Raw genomic sequence first — 23,704 nt, 5'->3', positions numbered from 1 at the left:
TTAGAAAAAATCATTTTGGCCAAAAATTTAATTTATCAGGTGATTAACAAAAACTTTAGATTAGCCAAAAACATAAAAAATTCCCAATTTTAGAAAACATATACTATTGTCCTCTGTGCCACAATATTTTGTGTCAGTTGTTTTACGTCATTTAGCAGGGCATTTTTAATGAGTGTTAATGACAAAAGGTAACAGAATTAAAGCAAGCCATTATTATGCATAAAAAGGGATAAAAATATGCAGGAAAATATAGCTAAATATATTTCTTGAAAGGGATAAGAAACATCTTTTTGAAATGTTTTGGAGCATTAATTTCATAAAATGTCCTTCGAGTCATATTGTAGTGTAGCAGATTATCCATGCATGACTGTACAGGAGTGTCTCCTGACGAAAACCCAAAGAACAGTGGGCAAATATATACTGTGCCAGGAAAATACTGCTTTAGCTTAATCTTACACTCTCTTTACTCAGGGTCATGTAAATAATGCAGTCTATGTTTTTTTTCAATTCTCTCTGTTTGGCAACAATCCCGCTAACTACACATTTTTTTTTACTTTTGCATCAAGCAAAGCAGCTTACAATTCAGCAAAATGATGATTTAAGTTGTGCATCTTCTGATTAGCGGCAGAGATGGCATTAAAATCTCCCTATTGGAGGGAGTTTTCCCCAAAACACATGTCAGGTTATTCATCGTTAGTATAGTGGTGAGTATCCCCGCCTGTCATGCGGGAGACCGGGGTTCGATTCCCTGACGGGGAGTCCTTAACAATTTTTATTTTTTCTGTAACATAAGCATTTGTGGGAAATGTTGCATGCTAGTACGAATATTTCCTGCCGTGATGCAGGAAAAGACAGTAATATTTATGCATTAACCTTAGTTTAAATACAACTTACCTTTTTTGCCCACATTCATAGTTTATGTACACTTTCTTTTAAAGTCATTTAGAAAAAATCATTTTGGCCAAAAATTTAATTTATCAGGTGATTAACAAAAACTTTAGATTAGCCAAAAACATAAAAAATTCCCAATTTTAGAAAACATATACTATTGTCCTCTGTGCCACAATATTTTGTGTCAGTTGTTTTACGTCATTTAGCAGGGCATTTTTAATGAGTGTTAATGGCAAAAGGTAACAGAATTAAAGCAAGCCATTATTATGCATAAAAAGGGATAAAAATATGCAGGAAAATATAGCTAAATATATTTCTTGAAAGGGATAAGAAACATCTTTTTGAAATGTTTTGGAGCATTAATTTCATAAAATGTCCTTCGAGTCATATTGTAGTGTAGCAGATTATCCATGCATGACTGTACAGGAGAGTCTCCTGATGAAAACCCGAAAAACATTGGGCAAATATATACTGTGCCAGGAAAATACTGCTTTAGCTTAATCTTACACTCTCTCTACTCAAGGTCATGTAAATAATGCAGTCTATGTTTTTTTTTAATTCTCTCTGTTTGGCAACAATCCCGCTAACTACACATTTTTGTATACTTTTGCATCAAGCAAAGTAGCTTACCATTCAGCAAAATGTTGATTTAAGTTGTGCATCTTCTGATTAGCGGCAGAGATGGCATTAAAATCTCCCCATTGGAGGGAGTTTCCCCAAAAACACATGTCAAGTTATTCCTCGTTAGTATAGTGGTGAGTATCCCTGCCTGTCACGCGGGAGACCGGGGTTCGATTCCCCGACGGGGAGTCCTTAACATTTTTTATTTTTTCTGTAACATAAGCACTTGTGGGAAGTGTTGCATGCTAGTACGATTATTTCCTGCCGTGATGCAGGAAAAGACAGTAATATTTATGCATTAACCTTAGTTTAAATACAACTTACCTTTTTTGCCCACATTCATAGTTTATGTACACTTTCTTTTAAAGTCATTTAGAAAAAATCATTTTGGCCAAAAATTTAATTTATCAGGTGATTAACAAACACTTTAGATTAGCCAAAAACATAAAAATTTCCCAATTTTAGAAAACATATACTATTGTCCTCTGTGCCACAATATTTTGTGTCAGTTGTTTTACGTCATTTAGCAGGGCATTTTTAATGAGTGTTAATGGCAAAAGGTAACAGAATTAAAGCAAGCCATTATTATGCATAAAAAGAGATAAAAATATGCAGGAAAATATAGCTAAATATATTTCTTGAAAGGGATAAGAAACATCTTTTTGAAATGTTTTGGAGCATTAATTTCATAAAATGTCCTTCGAGTCATATTGTAGTGTAGCAGATTATCCATGCATGACTGTACAGGAGTGTCTCCTGACGAAAACCCAAAAAACAGTTGGCAAATATATACTGTGCCAGGAAAATACTGCTTTAGCTTAATCTTACACTCTCTTTACTCAGGGTCATGTAAATAATGCAGTCTATGTTTTTTTTCAATTCTCTCTGTTTGGCAACAATCCCGCTAACTACACATTTTTTTTTTACTTTTGCATCAAGCAAAGCAGCTTACCATTCAGCAAAATGTTGATTTAAGTTGTGCATCTTCTGATTAGCGGCAGAGATGGCATTGAAATCTCCCCATTGGAGGGAGTTTTCCCAAAAACACATGTCAAGTTGTTCCTCGTTAGTATAGTGGTGAGTATCCCCGCCTGTCACGCAGGAGACCGGGGTTCGATTCCCCAAAGGGGAGTCCTTAACATTTTTTATTTTTTCTGTAACATAAGTACTTGTGGGAAGTGTTGCATGCTAGTACGATTATTTCCTGCCGTGATGCAGGAAAAGACAGTAATATTTATGCATTAACCTTAGTTTAAATACAACTTACCTTTTTTGCCCACATTCATAGTTTATGTACACTTTCTTTTAAAGTCATTTAGAAAAAATCATTTTGGCCAAAAATTTAATTTATCAGGTGATTAACAAACACTTTAGATTAGCCAAAAACATTAAAAATTCCCAATTTTAGAAAACATATACTATTGTCCTCTGTGACAAAATATTTTGTGTCAGTTGTTTTACGTCATTTAGCAGGGCATATTTAATCAGTGTTAATGGCAAAAGGTAAAAGAATTAAAGCAAGCGATTATTATGCATAAAAAGGGATAAAAATATGCAGGAAAATATAGCTAAATATATTTCTTGAAAGGGATAAGAAACATCTTTTTGAAATGTTTTGGAGCATTAATTTCATAAAATGTCCTTCGAGTCATATTGTAGTGTAGCAGATTATCCATGCATGACTGTACAGGAGTGTCTCCTGACGAAAACCCAAAAAACAGTGGGCAAATATATACTGTGCCAGGAAAATACTGCTTTAGCTTAATCTTACACTCTCTTTACTCAGGGTCATGTAAATAATGCAGTCTATGTTTTTTTTCAATTCTCTCTGTTTGGCAACAATCCCGCTAACCACTCATTTTTTTTTACTTTTGCATCAAGCAAAGCAGCTTACCATTCAGCAAAATGTTGATTTAAGTTGTGCATCTTCTGATTAGCGGCAGAGATGGCATTAAAATCTCCCTATTGGAGGGAGTTTTCCCAAAAACACATGTCAAGTTATTCCTCGTTAGTATAGTGGTGAGTATCACCGCCTGTCACGCGGGAGACCGGGGTTCGATTCCCTGACGGGGAGTCCTTAACAATTTTTATTTTTTTCTGTAACATAAGCACTTGTGGGAAGTGTTGCATGCTAGTACGATTATTTCCTGCCGTGATGCAGGAAAAGACAGTAATATTTATGCATTAACCTTAGTTTAAATACAACTTACCTTTTTTGCCCACATTCATAGTTTATGTACACTTTCTTTTAAAGTCATTTAGAAAAAATCATTTTGGCCAAAAATTTAATTTATCAGGTGATTAACAAACACTTTAGATTAGCCAAAAACATTAAAAATTCCCAATTTTAGAAAACATATACTATTGTCCTCTGTGAAAAAATATTTTGTGTCAGTTGTTTTACGTCATTTAGCAGGGCATATTTAATCAGTGTTAATGGCAAAAGGTAACAGAATTAAAGCAAGCCATTATTATGCATAAAAAGGGATAACAATATGCAGGAAAATATAGCTAAATATATTTCTTGAAAGGGATAAGAAACATCTTTTTGAAATGTTTTGGAGCATTAATTTCATAAAATGTCCTTCGAGTCATATTGTAGTGTAGCAGATTATCCATGCATGACTGTACAGGAGTGTCTCCTGACGAAAACCCGAAAAACAGTGGGCAAATATATACTGTGCCAGGAAAATACTGCTTTAGCTTAATCTTACACTCTCTCTACTCAAGGTCATGTAAATAATGCAGTCTATGTTTTTTTTCAATTCTCTCTGTTTGGCAACAATCCCGCTAACTACACATTTTTGTTTACTTTTGCATCAAGCAAAGTAGCTTACCATTCAGCAAAATGTTGATTTAAGTTGTGCATCTTCTGATTAGCGGCAGAGATGGCATTAAAATCTCCCCATTTGAGGGAGTTTCCCCAAAAACACATGTCAAGTTATTCCTCGTTAGTATAGTGGTGAGTATCCCCACCTGTCACGCGGGAGACCGGGGTTCGATTCCCCGACGGGGAGTACTTAACATTTTTTATTTTTTGTGTAACATAAGCACTTGTGGGAAGTGTTGCATGCTAGTACGATTATTTCCTGCCGTGATGCAGGAAAAGACAGTAATATTTATGCATTAACCTTAGTTTAAATACAACTTACCTTTTTTGCCCACATTCATAGTTTATGTACACTTTCTTTTAAAGTCATTTAGAAAAAATCATTTTGGCCAAAAATTTAATTTATCAGGTGATTAACAAACACTTTAGATTAGCCAAAAACATAAAAAATTCCCAATTTTAGAAAACATATACTATTGTCCTCTGTGACAAAATATTTTGTGTCAGTTGTTTTACGTCATTTAGCAGGGCATTTTTAATGAGTGTTAATGGCAAAAGGTAACAGAATTAAAGCAAGCCATTATTATGCATAAAAAGAGATAAAAATATGCAGGAAAATATAGCTAAATATATTTCTTGAAAGGGATAAGAAACATCTTTTTGAAATGTTTTGGAGCATTAATTTCATAAAATGTCCTTCGAGTCATATTGTAGTGTAGCAGATTATCCATGCATGACTGTACAGGAGTGTCTCCTGACGAAAACCCAAAAAACAGTTGGCAAATATATACTGTGCCAGGAAAATACTGCTTTAGCTTAATCTTACACTCTCTTTACTCAGGGTCATGTAAATAATGCAGTCTATGTTTTTTTTCAATTCTCTCTGTTTGGCAACAATCCCGCTAACTACACATTTTTTTTTTACTTTTGCATCAAGCAAAGCAGCTTACCATTCAGCAAAATGTTGATTTAAGTTGTGCATCTTCTGATTAGCGGCAGAGATGGCATTGAAATCTCCCCATTGGAGGGAGTTTTCCCAAAAACACATGTCAAGTTGTTCCTCGTTAGTATAGTGGTGAGTATCCCCGCCTGTCACGCAGGAGACCGGGGTTCGATTCCCCAAAGGGGAGTCCTTAACATTTTTTATTTTTTCTGTAACATAAGTACTTGTGGGAAGTGTTGCATGCTAGTACGATTATTTCCTGCCGTGATGCAGGAAAAGACAGTAATATTTATGCATTAACCTTAGTTTAAATACAACTTACCTTTTTTGCCCACATTCATAGTTTATGTACACTTTCTTTTAAAGTCATTTAGAAAAAATCATTTTGGCCAAAAATTTAATTTATCAGGTGATTAACAAACACTTTAGATTAGCCAAAAACATTAAAAATTCCCAATTTTAGAAAACATATACTATTGTCCTCTGTGAAAAAATATTTTGTGTCAGTTGTTTTACGTCATTTAGCAGGGCATATTTAATCAGTGTTAATGGCAAAAGGTAACAGAATTAAAGCAAGCCATTATTATGCATAAAAAGGGATAACAATATGCAGGAAAATATAGCTAAATATATTTCTTGAAAGGGATAAGAAACATCTTTTTGAAATGTTTTGGAGCATTAATTTCATAAAATGTCCTTCGAGTCATATTGTAGTGTAGCAGATTATCCATGCATGACTGTACAGGAGTGTCTCCTGACGAAAACCCGAAAAACAGTGGGCAAATATATACTGTGCCAGGAAAATACTGCTTTAGCTTAATCTTACACTCTCTCTACTCAAGGTCATGTAAATAATGCAGTCTATGTTTTTTTTCAATTCTCTCTGTTTGGCAACAATCCCGCTAACTACACATTTTTGTTTACTTTTGCATCAAGCAAAGTAGCTTACCATTCAGCAAAATGTTGATTTAAGTTGTGCATCTTCTGATTAGCGGCAGAGATGGCATTAAAATCTCCCCATTTGAGGGAGTTTCCCCAAAAACACATGTCAAGTTATTCCTCGTTAGTATAGTGGTGAGTATCCCCACCTGTCACGCGGGAGACCGGGGTTCGATTCCCCGACGGGGAGTACTTAACATTTTTTATTTTTTGTGTAACATAAGCACTTGTGGGAAGTGTTGCATGCTAGTACGATTATTTCCTGCCGTGATGCAGGAAAAGACAGTAATATTTATGCATTAACCTTAGTTTAAATACAACTTACCTTTTTTGCCCACATTCATAGTTTATGTACACTTTCTTTTAAAGTCATTTAGAAAAAATCATTTTGGCCAAAAATTTAATTTATCAGGTGATTAACAAACACTTTAGATTAGCCAAAAACATAAAAAATTCCCAATTTTAGAAAACATATACTATTGTCCTCTGTGACAAAATATTTTGTGTCAGTTGTTTTACGTCATTTAGCAGGGCATTTTTAATGAGTGTTAATGGCAAAAGGTAACAGAATTAAAGCAAGCCATTATTATGCATAAAAAGAGATAAAAATATGCAGGAAAATATAGCTAAATATATTTCTTGAAAGGGATAAGAAACATCTTTTTGAAATGTTTTGGAGCATTAATTTCATAAAATGTCCTTCGAGTCATATTGTAGTGTAGCAGATTATCCATGCATGACTGTACAGGAGTGTCTCCTGACGAAAACCCAAAAAACAGTTGGCAAATATATACTGTGCCAGGAAAATACTGCTTTAGCTTAATCTTACACTCTCTTTACTCAGGGTCATGTAAATAATGCAGTCTATGTTTTTTTTCAATTCTCTCTGTTTGGCAACAATCCCGCTAACTACACATTTTTTTTTTACTTTTGCATCAAGCAAAGCAGCTTACCATTCAGCAAAATGTTGATTTAAGTTGTGCATCTTCTGATTAGCGGCAGAGATGGCATTGAAATCTCCCCATTGGAGGGAGTTTTCCCAAAAACACATGTCAAGTTGTTCCTCGTTAGTATAGTGGTGAGTATCCCCGCCTGTCACGCAGGAGACCGGGGTTCGATTCCCCAAAGGGGAGTCCTTAACATTTTTTATTTTTTCTGTAACATAAGTACTTGTGGGAAGTGTTGCATGCTAGTACGATTATTTCCTGCCGTGATGCAGGAAAAGACAGTAATATTTATGCATTACCTTAGTTTAAATACAACTTACCTTTTTTGCCCACATTCATAGTTTATGTACACTTTCTTTTAAAGTCATTTAGAAAAAATCATTTTGGCCAAAAATTTAATTTATCAGGTGATTAACAAACACTTTAGATTAGCCAAAAACATTAAAAATTCCCAATTTTTGAAAACATATACTATTGTCCCCTGTGACAAAATATTTTGTGTCAGTTGTTCTACGTCATTTAGCAGGGCATATTTAATCAGTGTTAATGGCAAAAGGTAACAGAATTAAAGCAAGCCATTATTATGCATAAAAAGGGATAACAATATGCAGGAAAATATAGCTAAATATATTTCTTGAAAGGGATAAGAAACATCTTTTTGAAATGTTTTGGAGCATTAATTTCATAAAATGTCCTTTGAGTCATATTGTAGTGTAGCAGATTATCCATGCATGACTGTACAGGAGTGTCTCCTGATGAAAACCCGAAAAACATTGGGCAAATATATACTGTGCCAGGAAAATACTGCTTTAGCTTAATCTTACACTCTCTCTACTCAAGGTCATGTAAATAATGCAGTCTATGTTTTTTTTTAATTCTCTCTGTTTGGCAACAATCCCGCTAACTACACATTTTTGTATACTTTTGCATCAAGCAAAGTAGCTTACCATTCAGCAAAATGTTGATTTAAGTTGTGCATCTTCTGATTAGCGGCAGAGATGGCATTAAAATCTCCCCATTGGAGGGAGTTTCCCCAAAAACACATGTCAAGTTATTCCTCGTTAGTATAGTGGTGAGTATCCCCGCCTGTCAAGCGGAAGACCGGGGTTCGATTCCCCGAAAGAGGAGTCCTTAACATTTTTTATTTTTTCTGTAACATAAGCACTTGTGGGAAGTGTTGCATGCTAGTACGATTATTTCCTGCCGTGATGCAGGAAAAGACAGTAATATTTATGCATTAACCTTAGTTTAAATACAACTTACCTTTTTTGCCCACATTCATAGTTTATGTACACTTTCTTTTAAAGTCATTTAGAAAAAATCATTTTGGCCAAAAATTTAATTTATCAGGTGATTAACAAACACTTTAGATTAGCCAAAAACATTAAAAATTCCCAATTTTAGAAAACATATACTATTGTCCTCTGTGACAAAATATTTTGTGTCAGTTGTTTTACGTCATTTAGCAGGGCATATTTAATCAATGTTAATGGCAAAAGGTAAAAGAATTAAAGCAAGCCATTATTATGCATAAAAAGGGATAAAAATATGCAGGAAAATATAGCTAAATATATTTCTTGAAAGGGATAAGAAACATCTTTTTGAAATGTTTTGGAGCATTAATTTCATAAAATGTCCTTCGAGTCATATTGTAGTGTAGCAGATTATCCATGCATGACTGTACAGGAGTGTCTCCTGACGAAAACCCAAAAAACAGTGGGCAAATATATACTGTGCCAGGAAAATACTGCTTTAGCTTAATCTTACACTCTCTTTACTCAGGGTCATGTAAATAATGCAGTCTATGTTTTTTTTTAAATCTCTCTGTTTGGCAACAATCCCGCTAACTACACATTTTTTTTTACTTTTGCATCAAGCAAAGCAGCTTACCATTCAGCAAAATGTTGATTTAAGTTGTGCATCTTCTGATTAGCTGCAGAGATGGCATTAAAATCTCCCTATTGGAGGGAGTTTTCCCAAAAACACATGTCAGGTTATTCCTCGTTAGTATAGTGGTGAGTATCCCCGCCTGTCACGCGGGAGACCGGGGCTCGATTCCCTGACGGGGAGTGCTTAACAATTTTTATTTTTTCTGTAACATAAGCACTTGTGGGAAATGTTGCATGCTAGTACGATTATTTCCTGCCGTGATGCAGGAAAAGACAGTAATATTTATGCATTAACCTTAGTTTAAATACAACTTACCTTTTTTGCCCACATTCATAGTTTATGTACACTTTCTTTTAAAGTCATTTAGAAAAAATCATTTTGGCCAAAAATTTAATTTATCAGGTGATTAACAAACACTTTAGATTAGCCAACAACATTAAAAATTCCCAATTTTTGAAAACATATACTATTGTCCCCTGTGACAAAATATTTTGTGTCAGTTGTTTTACGTCATTTAGCAGGGCATATTTAATCAGTGTTAATGGCAAAAGGTAACAGAATTAAAGCAAGCCATTATTATGCATAAAAAGGGATAACAATATGCAGGAAAATATAGCTAAATATATTTCTTGAAAGGGATAAGAAACATCTTTTTGAAATGTTTTGGAGCATTAATTTCATAAAATGTCCTTTGAGTCATATTGTAGTGTAGCAGATTATCCATGCATGACTGTACAGGAGTGTCTCCTGATGAAAACCCGAAAAACATTGGGCAAATATATACTGTGCCAGGAAAATACTGCTTTAGCTTAATCTTACACTCTCTCTACTCAAGGTCATGTAAATAATGCAGTCTATGTTTTTTTTCAATTCTCTCTGTTTGGCAACAATCCCGCTAACTACACATTTTTTTTACTTTTGCATCAAGCAAAGCAGCTTACCATTCAGCAAAATGTTGATTTAAGTTGTGCATCTTCTGATTAGCGGCAGAGATGGCATTAAAATCTCCCCATTTGAGGGAGTTTCCCCAAAAACAGATGTCAAGTTATTCCTCGTTAGTATAGTGGTGAGTATCCCCGCCTGTCACGCGGGAGACCGGGGTTCGATTCCCCGAAAGAGGAGTCCTTAACAATTTTTATTTTTTCTGTAACATAAGCACTTGTGGGAAGTGTTGCATGCTAGTACGATTATTTCCTGCCGTGATGCAGGAAAAGACAGTAATATTTATGCATTAACCTTAGTTTAAATACAACATACCTTTTTTGCCCACATTCATAGTTTATGTACACTTTCTTTTAAAGTCATTTAGAAAAAATCATTTTGGCCAAAAATTTAATTTATCAGGTGATTAACAAACACTTTAGATTAGCCAAAAACATTAAAAATTCCCAATTTTAGAAAACATATACTATTGTCCTCTGTGACAAAATATTTTGTGTCAGTTGTTTTACGTCATTTAGCAGGGCATATTTAATCAGTGTTAATGGCAAAAGGTAAAAGAATTAAAGCAAGCCATTATTATGCATAAAAAGGGATAACAATATGCAGGAAAATATAGCTAAATATATTTCTTGAAAGGGATAAGAAACATCTTTTTGAAATGTTTTGGAGCATTAATTTCATAAAATGTCCTTCGAGTCATATTGTAGTGTAGCAGATTATCCATGCATGACTGTACAGGAGTGTCTCCTGACGAAAACCCAAAAAACAGTGGGCAAATATATACTGTGCCAGGAAAATATTGCTTTAGCTTAATCTTACACTCTCTTTACTCAGGGTCATGTAAATAATGCAGTCTATGTTTTTTTTCAATTCTCTCTGTTTGCAAACAATCCCGCTAACTACACATTTTTTTTTACTTTTGCATCAAGCAAAGCAGCTTACCATTCAGCAAAATGTTGATTTAAGTTGTGCATCTTCTGATTAGCGACAGTGATGGCATTGAAATCTCCCCATTGGAGGGAGTTTTCCCAAAAGCACATGTCAAGTTATTCCTTGTTAGTGTAGTGGTGAGTATCCCCACCTGTCATGCGGTAGACCAGGGTTCGATTCCCCGAAGGGGAGTCCTTAACATTCTTTATTTTTTCTGTAACATAAGCACTTGTGGGAAGTTTTGCATGCTAGTACGATTATTTCCTGCCGTGATGCAGGAAAAGACAGTAATATTTATGCATTAACCTTAGTTTAAATACAACTTACCTTTTTTGCCCACATTCATAGTTTATGTACACTTTCTTTTAAAGTCATTTAGAAAAAATCATTTTGGCCAAAAATTTAATTTATCAGGTGATTAACAAACACTTTAGATTAGCCAAAAACATTAAAAATTCCCAATTTTAGAAAACATATACTATTGTCCTCTGTGACAAAATATTTTGTGTCAGTTGTTTTACGTCATTTAGCAGGGCATATTTAATCAGTGTTAATGGCAAAAGGTAAAAGAATTAAAGCAAGCCATTATTATGCATAAAAAGGGATAAAAATATGCAGGAAAATATAGCTAAATATATTTCTTGAAAGGGATAAGAAACATCTTTTTGAAAGGTTTTGGAGCATTAATTTCATAAAATATCCTTCGAGTCATATTGTAGTGTAGCAGATTATCCATGCATGACTGTACAGGAGTGTCTCCTGACGAAAACCCAAAAAACAGTGGGCAAATATATACTGTGCCAGGAAAATACTGCTTTAGCTTAATCTTACACTCTCTTTACTCAGGGTCATGTAAATAATGCAGTCTATGTTTTTTTTTTAATTCTCTGTTTGGCAACAATCCCGCTAACTACACATTTTTTTTTACTTTTGCATCAAGCAAAGCAGCTTACCATTCAGCAAAATGTTGATTTAAGTTGTGCATCTTCTGATTAGCGGCAGAGATGACATTAAAATCTCCCTATTGGAGGGAGTTTTCCCAAAAACACATGTCAGGTTATTCCTTGTTAGTATAGTGGTGAGTATCCCCGCCTGTCACGCGGGAGACCGGGGTTCGATTCCCTGACGGGGAGTCCTTAACAATTTTTATTTTTTCTGTAACATAAGCACTTGTGGGAAATGTTGCATGCTAGTACGATTATTTCCTGCCGTGATGCAGGAAAAGACAGTAATATTTATGCATTAACCTTAGTTTAAATACAACTTACCTTTTTTGCCCACATTCATAGTTTATGTACACTTTCTTTTAAAGTCATTTAGAAAAAATCATTTTGGCCAAAAATTTAATTTATCAGGTGATTAACAAAAACTTTAGATTAGCCAAAAACATAAAAAATTCCCAATTTTAGAAAACATATACTATTGTCCTCTGTGCCACAATATTTTGTGTCAGTTGTTTTACGTCATTTAGCAGGGCATTTTTAATGAGTGTTAATGGCAAAAGGTAACAGAATTAAAGCAAGCCATTATTATGCATAAAAAGGGATAAAAATATGCAGGAAAATATAGCTAAATATATTTCTTGAAAGGGATAAGAAACATCTTTTTGAAATGTTTTGGAGCATTAATTTCATAAAATGTCCTTCGAGTCATATTGTAGTGTAGCAGATTATCCATGCATGACTGTACAGGAGTGTCTCCTGACGAAAACCCAAAGAACAGTGGGCAAATATATACTGTGCCAGGAAAATACTGCTTTAGCTTAATCTTACACTCTCTTTACTCAGGGTCATGTAAATAATGCAGTCTATGTTTTTTTTCAATTCTCTCTGTTTGGCAACAATCCCGCTAACTACACATTTTTTTTTACTTTTGCATCAAGCAAAGCAGCTTACCATTCAGCAAAATGTTTATTTAAGTTGTGCATCTTCTGATTAGCGGCAGAGATGGCATTGAAATCTCCCTATTGGAGGGAGTTTTCCCAAAAACACATGTCAAGTTATTCCTCGTTAGTATAGTGGTGAGTATCCCCGCCTGTCACGCGGGAGACCGGGGTTCGATTCCCCGACGGGGAGTCCTTAACAATTTTTATTTTTTCTGTAACATAAGCACTTGTGGGAAGTGTTGCATGCTAGTACGATTATTTCCTGCCGTGATGCAGGAAAAGACAGTAATATTTATGCATTAACCTTAGTTTAAATACAACTTACCTTTTTTGCCCACATTCATAGTTTATGTACACTTTCTTTTAAAGTCATTTAGAAAAAATCATTTTGGCCAAAAATTTAATTTATCAGGTGATTAACAAAAACTTTAGATTAGCGAAAAACATAAAAAATTCCCAATTTTAGAAAACATATACTATTGTCCTCTGTGCCACAATATTTTGTGTCAGTTGTTTTACGTCATTTAGCAGGGCATTTTTAATGAGTGTTAATGGCAAAAGGTAACAGAATTAAAGCAAGCCATTATTATGCATAAAAAGGGATAAAAATATGCAGGAAAATATAGCTAAATATATTTCTTGAAAGGGATAAGAAACATCTTTTTGAAATGTTTTGGAGCATTAATTTCATAAAATGTCCTTCGAGTCATATTGTAGTGTAGCAGATTATCCATGCATGACTGTACAGGAGTGTCTCCTGACGAAAACCCAAAGAACAGTGGGCAAATATATACTGTGCCAGGAAAATACTGCTTTAGCTTAATCTTACACTCTCTTTACTCAGGGTCATGTAAATAATGCAGTCTATGTTTTTTTTCAATTCTCTCTGTTTGGCAACAATCCCGCTAACTACACATTTTTTTTTACTTTTGCATCAAGCAAAGCAGCTTACCATTCAGCAAAATGTTGATTTAAGTTGTGCATCTTCTGATTAGCGGCAGAGATGGCATTGAAATCTCCCTATTGGAGGGAGTTTTCCCAAAAACACATGTCAAGTTATTCCTCGTTAGTATAGTGGTGAGTATCCCCGCCTGTCACGCGGGAGACCGGGGTTCGATTCCCCGACGGGGAGTCCTTAACAATTTTTATTTTTTCTGTAACATAAGCACTTGTGGGAAGTGTTGCATGCTAGTACGATTATTTCCTGCCGTGATGCAGGAAAAGACAGTAATATTTATGCATTAACCTTAGTTTAAATACAACTTACCTTTTTTGCCCACATTCATAGTTTATGTACACTTTCTTTTAAAGTCATTTAGAAAAAATCATTTTGGCCAAAAATTTAATTTATCAGGTGATTAACAAACACTTTAGATTAGCCAAAAACATAAAAAATTCCCAATTTTAGAAAACATATACTATTGTCCTCTGTGCCACAATATTTTGTGTCAGTTGTTTTACGTCATTTAGCAGGGCATTTTTAATGAGTGTTAATGGCAAAAGGTAACAGAATTAAAGCAAGCCATTATTATGCATAAAAAGGGATAACAATATGCAGGAAAATATAGCTAAATATATTTCTTGAAAGGGATAAGAAACATCTTTTTGAAATGTTTTGGAGCATTAATTTCATAAAATGTCCTTCGAGTCATATTGTAGTGTAGCAGATTATCCATGCATGACTGTACAGGAGTGTCTCCTGACGAAAACCCGAAAAACAGTGGGCAAATATATACTGTGCCAGGAAAATACTGCTTTAGCTTAATCTTACACTCTCTCTACTCAAGGTCATGTAAATAATGCAGTCTATGTTTTTTTTCAATTCTCTCTGTTTGGCAACAATCCCGCTAACTACACATTTTTGTTTACTTTTGCATCAAGCAAAGTAGCTTACCATTCAGCAAAATGTTGATTTAAGTTGTGCATCTTCTGATTAGCGGCAGAGATGGCATTAAAATCTCCCCATTTGAGGGAGTTTCCCCAAAAACACATGTCAAGCTATTCCTCGTTAGTATAGTGGTGAGTATCCCCGCCTGTCACGCGGGAGACCGGGGTTCGATTCCCCGACGGGGAGTTCTTAACATTTTTTATTTTTTGTGTAACATAAGCACTTGTGGGAAGTGTTGCATGCTAGTACGATTATTTCCTGCCGTGATGCAGGAAAAGACAGTAATATTTATGCATTAACCTTAGTTTAAATACAACTTACCTTTTTTGCCCACATTCATAGTTTATGTACACTTTCTTTTAAAGTCATTTAGAAAAAATCATTTTGGCCAAAAATTTAATTTATCAGGTGATTAACAAACACTTTAGATTAGCCAAAAACATTAAAAATTCCCAATTTTAGAAAACATATACTATTGTCCTCTGTGACAAAATATTTTGTGTCAGTTGTTTTACGTCATTTAGCAGGGCATATTTAATCAGTGTTAATGGCAAAAGGTAAAAGAATTAAAGCAAGCCATTATTATGCATAAAAAGGGATAACAATATGCAGGAAAATATAGCTAAATATATTTCTTGAAAGGGATAAGAAACATCTTTTTGAAATGTTTTGGAGCATTAATTTCATAAAATGTCCTTCGAGTCATATTGTAGTGTAGCAGATTATCCATGCATGACTGTACAGGAGTGTCTCCTGACGAAAACCCAAAAAACAGTGGGCAAATATATACTGTGCCAGGAAAATACTGCTTTAGCTTAATCTTACACTCTCTTTACTCAGGGTCATGTAAATAATGCAGTCTATGTTTTTTTTCAATTCTCTCTGTTTGGCAACAATCCCGCTAACTACACATTTTTGTTTACTTTTTCATCAAGCAAAGCAGCGTACCATTCAGCAAAATGTTGATTTAAGTTGTGCATCTTCTGATTAGCGGCAGAGATGACATTAAAATCTCCCTATTGGAGGGAGTTTTCCCAAAAACACATGTCAGGTTATTCCTTGTTAGTATAGTGGTGAGTATCCCCGCCTGTCACGCGGGAGACCGGGGTTCGATTCCCTGACGGGGAGTCCTTAACAATTTTTATTTTTTCTGTAACATAAGCACTTGTGGGAAATGTTGCATGCTAGTACGATTATTTCCTGCCGTGATGCAGGAAAAGACAGTAATATTTATGCATTAACCTTAGTTTAAATACAACTTACCTTTTTTGCCCACATTCATAGTTTATGTACACTTTCTTTTAAAGTCATTTAGAAAAAATCATTTTGGCCAAAAATTTAATTTATCAGGTGATTAACAAAAACTTTAGATTAGCCAAAAACATAAAAAATTCCCAATTTTAGAAAACATATACTATTGTCCTCTGTGCCACAATATTTTGTGTCAGTTGTTTTACGTCATTTAGCAGGGCATTTTTAATGAGTGTTAATGGCAAAAGGTAACAGAATTAAAGCAAGCCATTATTATGCATAAAAAGGGATAAAAATATGCAGGAAAATATAGCTAAATATATTTCTTGAAAGGGATAAGAAACATCTTTTTGAAATGTTTTGGAGCATTAATTTCATAAAATGTCCTTCGAGTCATATTGTAGTGTAGCAGATTATCCATGCATGACTGTACAGGAGTGTCTCCTGACGAAAACCCAAAGAACAGTGGGCAAATATATACTGTGCCAGGAAAATACTGCTTTAGCTTAATCTTACACTCTCTTTACTCAGGGTCATGTAAATAATGCAGTCTATGTTTTTTTTCAATTCTCTCTGTTTGGCAACAATCCCGCTAACTACACATTTTTTTTTACTTTTGCATCAAGCAAAGCAGCTTACCATTCAGCAAAATGTTGATTTAAGTTGTGCATCTTCTGATTAGCGGCAGTGATGGCATTGAAATCTCCCCATTGGAGGGAGTTTTCCCAAAAACACATGTCAAGTTATTCCTCGTTAGTATAGTGGTGAGTATCCCCGCCTGTCACGCGGGAGACCGGGGTTCGATTCCCCGACGGGGAGTCCTTAACAATTTTTATTTTTTCTGTAACATAAGCACTTGTGGGAAGTGTTGCATGCTAGTACGATTATTTCCTGCCGTGATGCAGGAAAAGACAGTAATATTTATGCATTAACCTTAGTTTAAATACAACTTACCTTTTTTGCCCACATTCATAGTTTATGTACACTTTCTTTTAAAGTCATTTAGAAAAAATCATTTTGGCCAAAAATTTAATTTATCAGGTGATTAACAAACACTTTAGATTAGCCAAAAACATAAAAAATTCCCAATTTTAGAAAACATATACTATTGTCCTCTGTGCCACAATATTTTGTGTCAGTTGTTTTACGTCATTTAGCAGGGCATTTTTAATGAGTGTTAATGGCAAAAGGTAACAGAATTAAAGCAAGCCATTATTATGCATAAAAAGGGATAACAATATGCAGGAAAATATAGCTAAATATATTTCTTGAAAGGGATAAGAAACATCTTTTTGAAATGTTTTGGAGCATTAATTTCATAAAATGTCCTTCGAGTCATATTGTAGTGTAGCAGATTATCCATGCATGACTGTACAGGAGTGTCTCCTGACGAAAACCCGAAAAACAGTGGGCAAATATATACTGTGCCAGGAAAATACTGCTTTAGCTTAATCTTACACTCTCTCTACTCAAGGTCATGTAAATAATGCAGTCTATGTTTTTTTTCAATTCTCTCTGTTTGGCAACAATCCCGCTAACTACACATTTTTGTTTACTTTTGCATCAAGCAAAGTAGCTTACCATTCAGCAAAATGTTGATTTAAGTTGTGCATCTTCTGATTAGCGGCAGAGATGGCATTAAAATCTCCCCATTTGAGGGAGTTTCCCCAAAAACACATGTCAAGCTATTCCTCGTTAGTATAGTGGTGAGTATCCCCGCCTGTCACGCGGGAGACCGGGGTTCGATTCCCCGACGGGGAGTTCTTAACATTTTTTATTTTTTGTGTAACATAAGCACTTGTGGGAAGTGTTGCATGCTAGTACGATTATTTCCTGCCGTGATGCAGGAAAAGACAGTAATATTTATGCATTAACCTTAGTTTAAATACAACTTACCTTTTTTGCCCACATTCATAGTTTATGTACACTTTCTTTTAAAGTCATTTAGAAAAAATCATTTTGGCCAAAAATTTAATTTATCAGGTGATTAACAAACACTTTAGATTAGCCAAAAACATTAAAAATTCCCAATTTTAGAAAACATATACTATTGTCCTCTGTGACAAAATATTTTGTGTCAGTTGTTTTACGTCATTTAGCAGGGCATATTTAATCAGTGTTAATGGCAAAAGGTAAAAGAATTAAAGCAAGCCATTATTATGCATAAAAAGGGATAACAATATGCAGGAAAATATAGCTAAATATATTTCTTGAAAGGGATAAGAAACATCTTTTTGAAATGTTTTGGAGCATTAATTTCATAAAATGTCCTTCGAGTCATATTGTAGTGTAGCAGATTATCCATGCATGACTGTACAGGAGTGTCTCCTGACGAAAACCCAAAAAACAGTGGGCAAATATATACTGTGCCAGGAAAATACTGCTTTAGCTTAATCTTACACTCTCTTTACTCAGGGTCATGTAAATAATGCAGTCTATGTTTTTTTTCAATTCTCTCTGTTTGGCAACAATCCCGCTAACTACACATTTTTGTTTACTTTTTCATCAAGCAAAGCAGCGTACCATTCAGCAAAATGTTGATTTAAGTTGTGCATCTTCTGATTAGCGGCAGAGATGGCATTAAAATCTCCCCATTGGAGGGAGTTTCCCTAAAAACACATGTCAAGTTATTCCTCGTTAGTATAGTGGTGAGTATCCCCGCCTGTCACGCGGGAGACTGGGGTTCGATTCCCCAAAGAGGAGTCCTTAACATTTTTTATTTTTTCTGTAACATAAGCACTTGTGGGAAGTGTTGCATGCTAGTACGATTATTTCCTGCCGTGATGCAGGAAAAGACAGTAATATTTATGCATTAACCTTAGTTTAAATACAACTTACCTTTTTTGCCCACATTCATAGTTTATGTACACTTTCTTTTAAAGTCATTTGGAAAAAATCATTTTGGCCAAAAATTTAATTTATCAGGTGATTAACAAACACTTTAGATTAGCCAAAAACATTAAAAATTCCCAATTTTAGAAAACATAAACTATTGTCCTCTGTGCCAAAATATTTTGTGTCAGTTGTTTTACGTCATTTAGCAGGGCATTTTTAATGAGTGTTAATGGCAAAAGGTAACAGAATTAAAGCAAGCCATTATTATGCATAAAAAGGGATAACAATATGCAGGAAAATATAGCTAAATATATTTCTTGAAAGGGATAAGAAACATCTTTTTGAAATGTTTTGGAGCATTAATTTCATAAAATGTCCTTCGAGTCATATTGTAGTGTAGCAGATTATCCATGCATGACTGTACAGGAGTGTCTCCTGACGAAAACCCAAAAAACAGTGGGCAAATATATACTGTGCTAGGAAAATACTGCTTTAGCTTAATCTTACACTCTCTTTACTCAGGGTCATGTAAATAATGCAGTCTATGTTTTTTTCAATTCTCTCTGTTTGGCAACAATCCCGCTAACTACACATTTTTGTTTACTTTTGCATCAAGCAAAGCAGCTTACCATTCAGCAAAATGTTGATTTAAGTTGTGCATCTTCTGATTAGCGGCAGAGATGGCATTAAAATCTCCCCATTGGAGGGAGTTTTCCCAAAAACACATGTCAAGTTATTCCTCGTTAGTATAGTGGTGAGTATCCCTGCCTGTCACGCGGGAGACCGGGGTTCGATTCCCCGACGGGGAGTCCTTAACATTTTTTATTTTTTCTGTAACATAAGCACTTGTGGGAAGTGTTGCATGCTAGTACGATTATTTCCTGCCGTGATGCAGGAAAAGACAGTAATATTTATGCATTAACCTTAGTTTAAATACAACTTACCTTTTTTGCCCACATTCATAGTTTATGTACACTTTCTTTTAAAGTCATTTAGAAAAAATCATTTTGGCCAAAAATTTAATTTATCAGGTGATTAACAAACACTTTAGATTAGCCAAAAACATTAAAAATTCCCAATTTTTGAAAACATATACTATTGTCCCCTGTGACAAAATATTTTGTGTTAGTTGTTTTACGTCATTTAGCAGGGCATATTTAATCAGTGCTAATGGCAAAAGGTAACAGAATTAAAGCAAGCCATTATTATGCATAAAAAGGGATAACAATATGCAGGAAAATATAGCTAAATATATTTCTTGAAAGGAATAAGAAACATCTTTTTGAAATGTTTTGGAGCATTAATTTTATAAAATGTCCTTTGAGTCATATTGTAGTGTAGCAGATTATCCATGCATGACTGTACAGGAGTATCTCCTGATGAAAACCCGAAAAACATTGGGCAAATATATACTGTGCCAGGAAAATACTGCTTTAGCTTAATCTTACACTCTCTCTACTCAAGGTCATGTATATAATGCAGTCTATGTTTTTTTTCAATTCTCTCTGTTTGGCAACAATCCCGCTAACTACACATTTTTGTATACTTTTGCATCAAGCAAAGTAGCTTACCATTCAGCAAAATGTTGATTTAAGTTGTGCATCTTCTGATTAGCGGCAGAGATGGCATTAAAATCTCCCCATTGGAGGGAGTTTCCCCAAAAACACATGTCAAGTTATTCCTCGTTAGTATAGTGGTGAGTATCCCCGCCTGTCACGTGGGAGACCGGGGTTCGATTCCCCGAAAGAGGAGTCCTTAACATTTTTATTTTTTCTGTAACATAAGCACTTGTGGGAAGTGTTGCATGCTAGTACGATTATTTCCTGCCGTGATGCAGGAAAAGACAGTAATATTTATGCATTAACCTTAGTTTAAATACAACTTACCTTTTTTGCCCACATTCATAGTTTATGTACACTTTGTTTTAAAGTCATTTAGAAAAAATCATTTTGGCCAAAAATTTAATTTATCAGGTGATTAACAAACACTTTAGATTAGCCAAAAACATTAAAAATTCCCAATTTTAGAAAACATATACTATTGTCCTCTGTGACAACATATTTTGTGTCAGTTGTTTTACGTCATTTAGCAGGGCATATTTAATTAGTGTTAATGGCAAAAGGTAAAAGAATTAAAGCAAGCCATTATTATGCATAAAAAGGGATAACAATATGCAGGAAAATATAGCTAAATATATTTCTTGAAAGGGATAAGAAACATCTTTTTGAAATGTTTTGGAGCATTAATTTCACAAAATGTCCTTCGAGTCATATTGTAGTGTAGCAGATTATCCATGCATGACTGTACAGGAGTGTCTCCTGACGAAAACCCAAAAAACAGTGGGCAAATATATACTGTGCCAGGAAAATACTGCTTTAGCTTAATCTTACACTCTCTTTACTCAGGGTCATGTAAATAATGCAGTCTATGTTTTTTTCAATTCTCTCTGTTTGGCAACAATCCCGCTCACTACACATTTTTGTTTACTTTTTCATCAAGCAAAGTAGCTTACCATTCAGCAAAATGTTGATTTAAGTTGTGCATCTTCTGATTAGCGGCAGAGATGGCATTAAAATCTCCCCATTGGAGGGAGTTTCCCCAAAAACACATGTCAAGTTATTCCTTGTTAGTATAGTGGTGAGTATCCCCGCCTGTCACGCGGGAGACTGGGGTTCGATTCCCCAAAGAGGAGTCCTTAACATTTTTTATTTTTTCTGTAACATAAGCACTTGTGGGAAGTGTTGCACGCTAGTACGATTATTTCCTGCCGTGATGCAGGAAAAGACAGTAATATTTATGCATTAACCTTAGTTTAAATACAACTTACCTTTTTTGCCCACATTCATAGTTTATGTACACTTTCTTTTAAAGTCATTTGGAAAAAATCATTTTGGCCAAAAATTTAATTTATCAGGTGATTAACAAACACTTTAGATTAGCCAAAAACATTAAAAATTCCCAATTTTAGAAAACATAAACTATTGTCCTCTGTGCCAAAATATTTTGTGTCAGTTGTTTTACGTCATTTAGCAGGGCATTTTTAATGAGTGTTAATGGCAAAAGGTAACAGAATTAAAGCAAGCCATTATTATGCATAAAAAGGGATAACAATATGCAGGAAAATATAGCTAAATATATTTCTTGAAAGGGATAAGAAACATCTTTTTGAAATGTTTTGGAGCATTAATTTCATAAAATGTCCTTCGAGTCATATTGTAGTGTAGCAGATTATCCATGCATGACTGTACAGGAGTGTCTGCTGACGAAAACCCAAAAAACAGTGGGCAAATATATACTGTGCTAGGAAAATACTGCTTTAGCTTAATCTTACACTCTCTTTACTCAGGGTCATGTAAATAATGCAGTCTATGTTTTTTTTCAATTCTCTCTGTTTGGCAACAATCCCGCTAACTACACATTTTTGTTTACTTTTGCATCAAGCAAAGCAGCTTACCATTCAGCAAAATGTTGATTTAAGTTGTGCATCTTCTGATTAGCGGCAGAGATGGCATTAAAATCTCCCCATTGGAGGGAGTTTTCCCAAAAACACATGTCAAGTTATTCCTCGTTAGTATAGTGGTGAATATCCCTGCCTGTCACGCGGGAGACCGGGGTTCGATTCCCCGACGGGGAGTCCTTAACAATTTTTATTTTTTCTGTAACATAAGCACTTGTGGGAAGTGTTGCATGCTAGTACGATTATTTCCTGCCGTGATGCAGGAAAAGACAGTAATATTTATGCATTAACCTTAGTTTAAATACAACTTACCTTTTTTGCCCACATTCATAGTTTATGTACACTTTCTTTTAAAGTCATTTAGAAAAAATCATTTTGGCCAAAAATTTAATTTATCAGGTGATTAACAAACACTTTAGATTAGCCAAAAACATTAAAAATTCCCAATTTTAGAAAACATATACTATTGTCCTCTGTGACAACATATTTTGTGTCAGTTGTTTTACGTCATTTAGCAGGGCATATTTAATTAGTGTTAATGGCAAAAGGTAAAAGAATTAAAGCAAGCCATTATTATGCATAAAAAGGGATAACAATATGCAGGAAAATATAGCTAAATATATTTCTTGAAAGGGATAAGAAACATCTTTTTGAAATGTTTTGGAGCATTAATTTCACAAAATGTCCTTCGAGTCATATTGTAGTGTAGCAGATTATCCATGCATGACTGTACAGGAGTGTCTCCTGACGAAAACCCAAAAAACAGTGGGCAAATATATACTGTGCCAGGAAAATACTGCTTTAGCTTAATCTTACACTCTCTTTACTCAGGGTCATGTAAATAATGCAGTCTATGTTTTTTTCAATTCTCTCTGTTTGGCAACAATCCCGCTCACTACACATTTTTGTTTACTTTTTCATCAAGCAAAGTAGCTTACCATTCAGCAAAATGTTGATTTAAGTTGTGCATCTTCTGATTAGCGGCAGAGATGGCATTAAAATCTCCCCATTTGAGGGAGTTTCCCCAAAAACACACATGTCAAGTTATTCCTTGTTAGTATAGTGGTGAGTATCCCCGCCTGTCACGCGGGAGACTGGGGTTCGATTCCCCAAAGAGGAGTCCTTAACATTTTTTATTTTTTCTGTAACATAAGCACTTGTGGGAAGTGTTGCATGCTAGTACGATTATTTCCTGCCGTGATGCAGGAAAAGACAGTAATATTTATGCATTAACCTTAGTTTAAATACAACTTACCTTTTTTGCCCACATTCATAGTTTATGTACACTTTCTTTTAAAGTCATTTGGAAAAAATCATTTTGGCCAAAAATTTAATTTATCAGGTGATTAACAAACACTTTAGATTAGCCAAAAACATTAAAAATTCCCAATTTTAGAAAACATAAACTATTGTCCTCTGTGCCAAAATATTTTGTGTCAGTTGTTTTACGTCATT

The 23,704-nt window shown here is 34.6% G+C and overlaps 12 non-coding genes across 12 annotated transcripts; all 12 read left to right on the top strand.

Annotated features, from left to right (window-relative positions):
• Positions 1–1,629: 1,629 nt before the first annotated feature.
• On the top strand, positions 1,630–1,701 carry TRNAD-GUC (transfer RNA aspartic acid (anticodon GUC)). The gene has a single exon. It is a non-coding gene; the product is annotated as a tRNA-Asp (tRNA).
• A 2,756-nt stretch (positions 1,702–4,457) lies between these two features.
• On the top strand, positions 4,458–4,529 carry TRNAD-GUC (transfer RNA aspartic acid (anticodon GUC)). Its single transcript has one exon. It is a non-coding gene; the product is annotated as a tRNA-Asp (tRNA).
• Positions 4,530–6,342: 1,813 nt separating this feature from the next.
• TRNAD-GUC (transfer RNA aspartic acid (anticodon GUC)) lies at positions 6,343–6,414 on the top strand. Its single transcript has one exon. It is a non-coding gene; the product is annotated as a tRNA-Asp (tRNA).
• Positions 6,415–11,994: 5,580 nt separating this feature from the next.
• On the top strand, positions 11,995–12,066 carry TRNAD-GUC (transfer RNA aspartic acid (anticodon GUC)). Its single transcript has one exon. It is a non-coding gene; the product is annotated as a tRNA-Asp (tRNA).
• An 870-nt stretch (positions 12,067–12,936) lies between these two features.
• TRNAD-GUC (transfer RNA aspartic acid (anticodon GUC)) lies at positions 12,937–13,008 on the top strand. The gene has a single exon. It is a non-coding gene; the product is annotated as a tRNA-Asp (tRNA).
• Positions 13,009–13,878: 870 nt separating this feature from the next.
• TRNAD-GUC (transfer RNA aspartic acid (anticodon GUC)) lies at positions 13,879–13,950 on the top strand. The gene has a single exon. It is a non-coding gene; the product is annotated as a tRNA-Asp (tRNA).
• Positions 13,951–14,820: 870 nt separating this feature from the next.
• On the top strand, positions 14,821–14,892 carry TRNAD-GUC (transfer RNA aspartic acid (anticodon GUC)). Its single transcript has one exon. It is a non-coding gene; the product is annotated as a tRNA-Asp (tRNA).
• Positions 14,893–15,762: 870 nt separating this feature from the next.
• On the top strand, positions 15,763–15,834 carry TRNAD-GUC (transfer RNA aspartic acid (anticodon GUC)). The gene has a single exon. It is a non-coding gene; the product is annotated as a tRNA-Asp (tRNA).
• Positions 15,835–16,704: 870 nt separating this feature from the next.
• Positions 16,705–16,776, top strand: TRNAD-GUC (transfer RNA aspartic acid (anticodon GUC)). Its single transcript has one exon. It is a non-coding gene; the product is annotated as a tRNA-Asp (tRNA).
• Positions 16,777–17,646: 870 nt separating this feature from the next.
• Positions 17,647–17,718, top strand: TRNAD-GUC (transfer RNA aspartic acid (anticodon GUC)). Its single transcript has one exon. It is a non-coding gene; the product is annotated as a tRNA-Asp (tRNA).
• Positions 17,719–19,529: 1,811 nt separating this feature from the next.
• TRNAD-GUC (transfer RNA aspartic acid (anticodon GUC)) lies at positions 19,530–19,601 on the top strand. Its single transcript has one exon. It is a non-coding gene; the product is annotated as a tRNA-Asp (tRNA).
• A 2,753-nt stretch (positions 19,602–22,354) lies between these two features.
• On the top strand, positions 22,355–22,426 carry TRNAD-GUC (transfer RNA aspartic acid (anticodon GUC)). The gene has a single exon. It is a non-coding gene; the product is annotated as a tRNA-Asp (tRNA).
• Positions 22,427–23,704: the final 1,278 nt, after the last annotated feature.

Source organism: Mixophyes fleayi, chromosome 10, assembly GCF_038048845.1.
Source record: "Mixophyes fleayi isolate aMixFle1 chromosome 10, aMixFle1.hap1, whole genome shotgun sequence".
Lineage (NCBI taxonomy): Eukaryota > Metazoa > Chordata > Amphibia > Anura > Limnodynastidae > Mixophyes > Mixophyes fleayi.
Note: the sequence above shows the minus strand (reverse complement) of the source record. Positions and strands in the feature narration are given on the sequence as shown.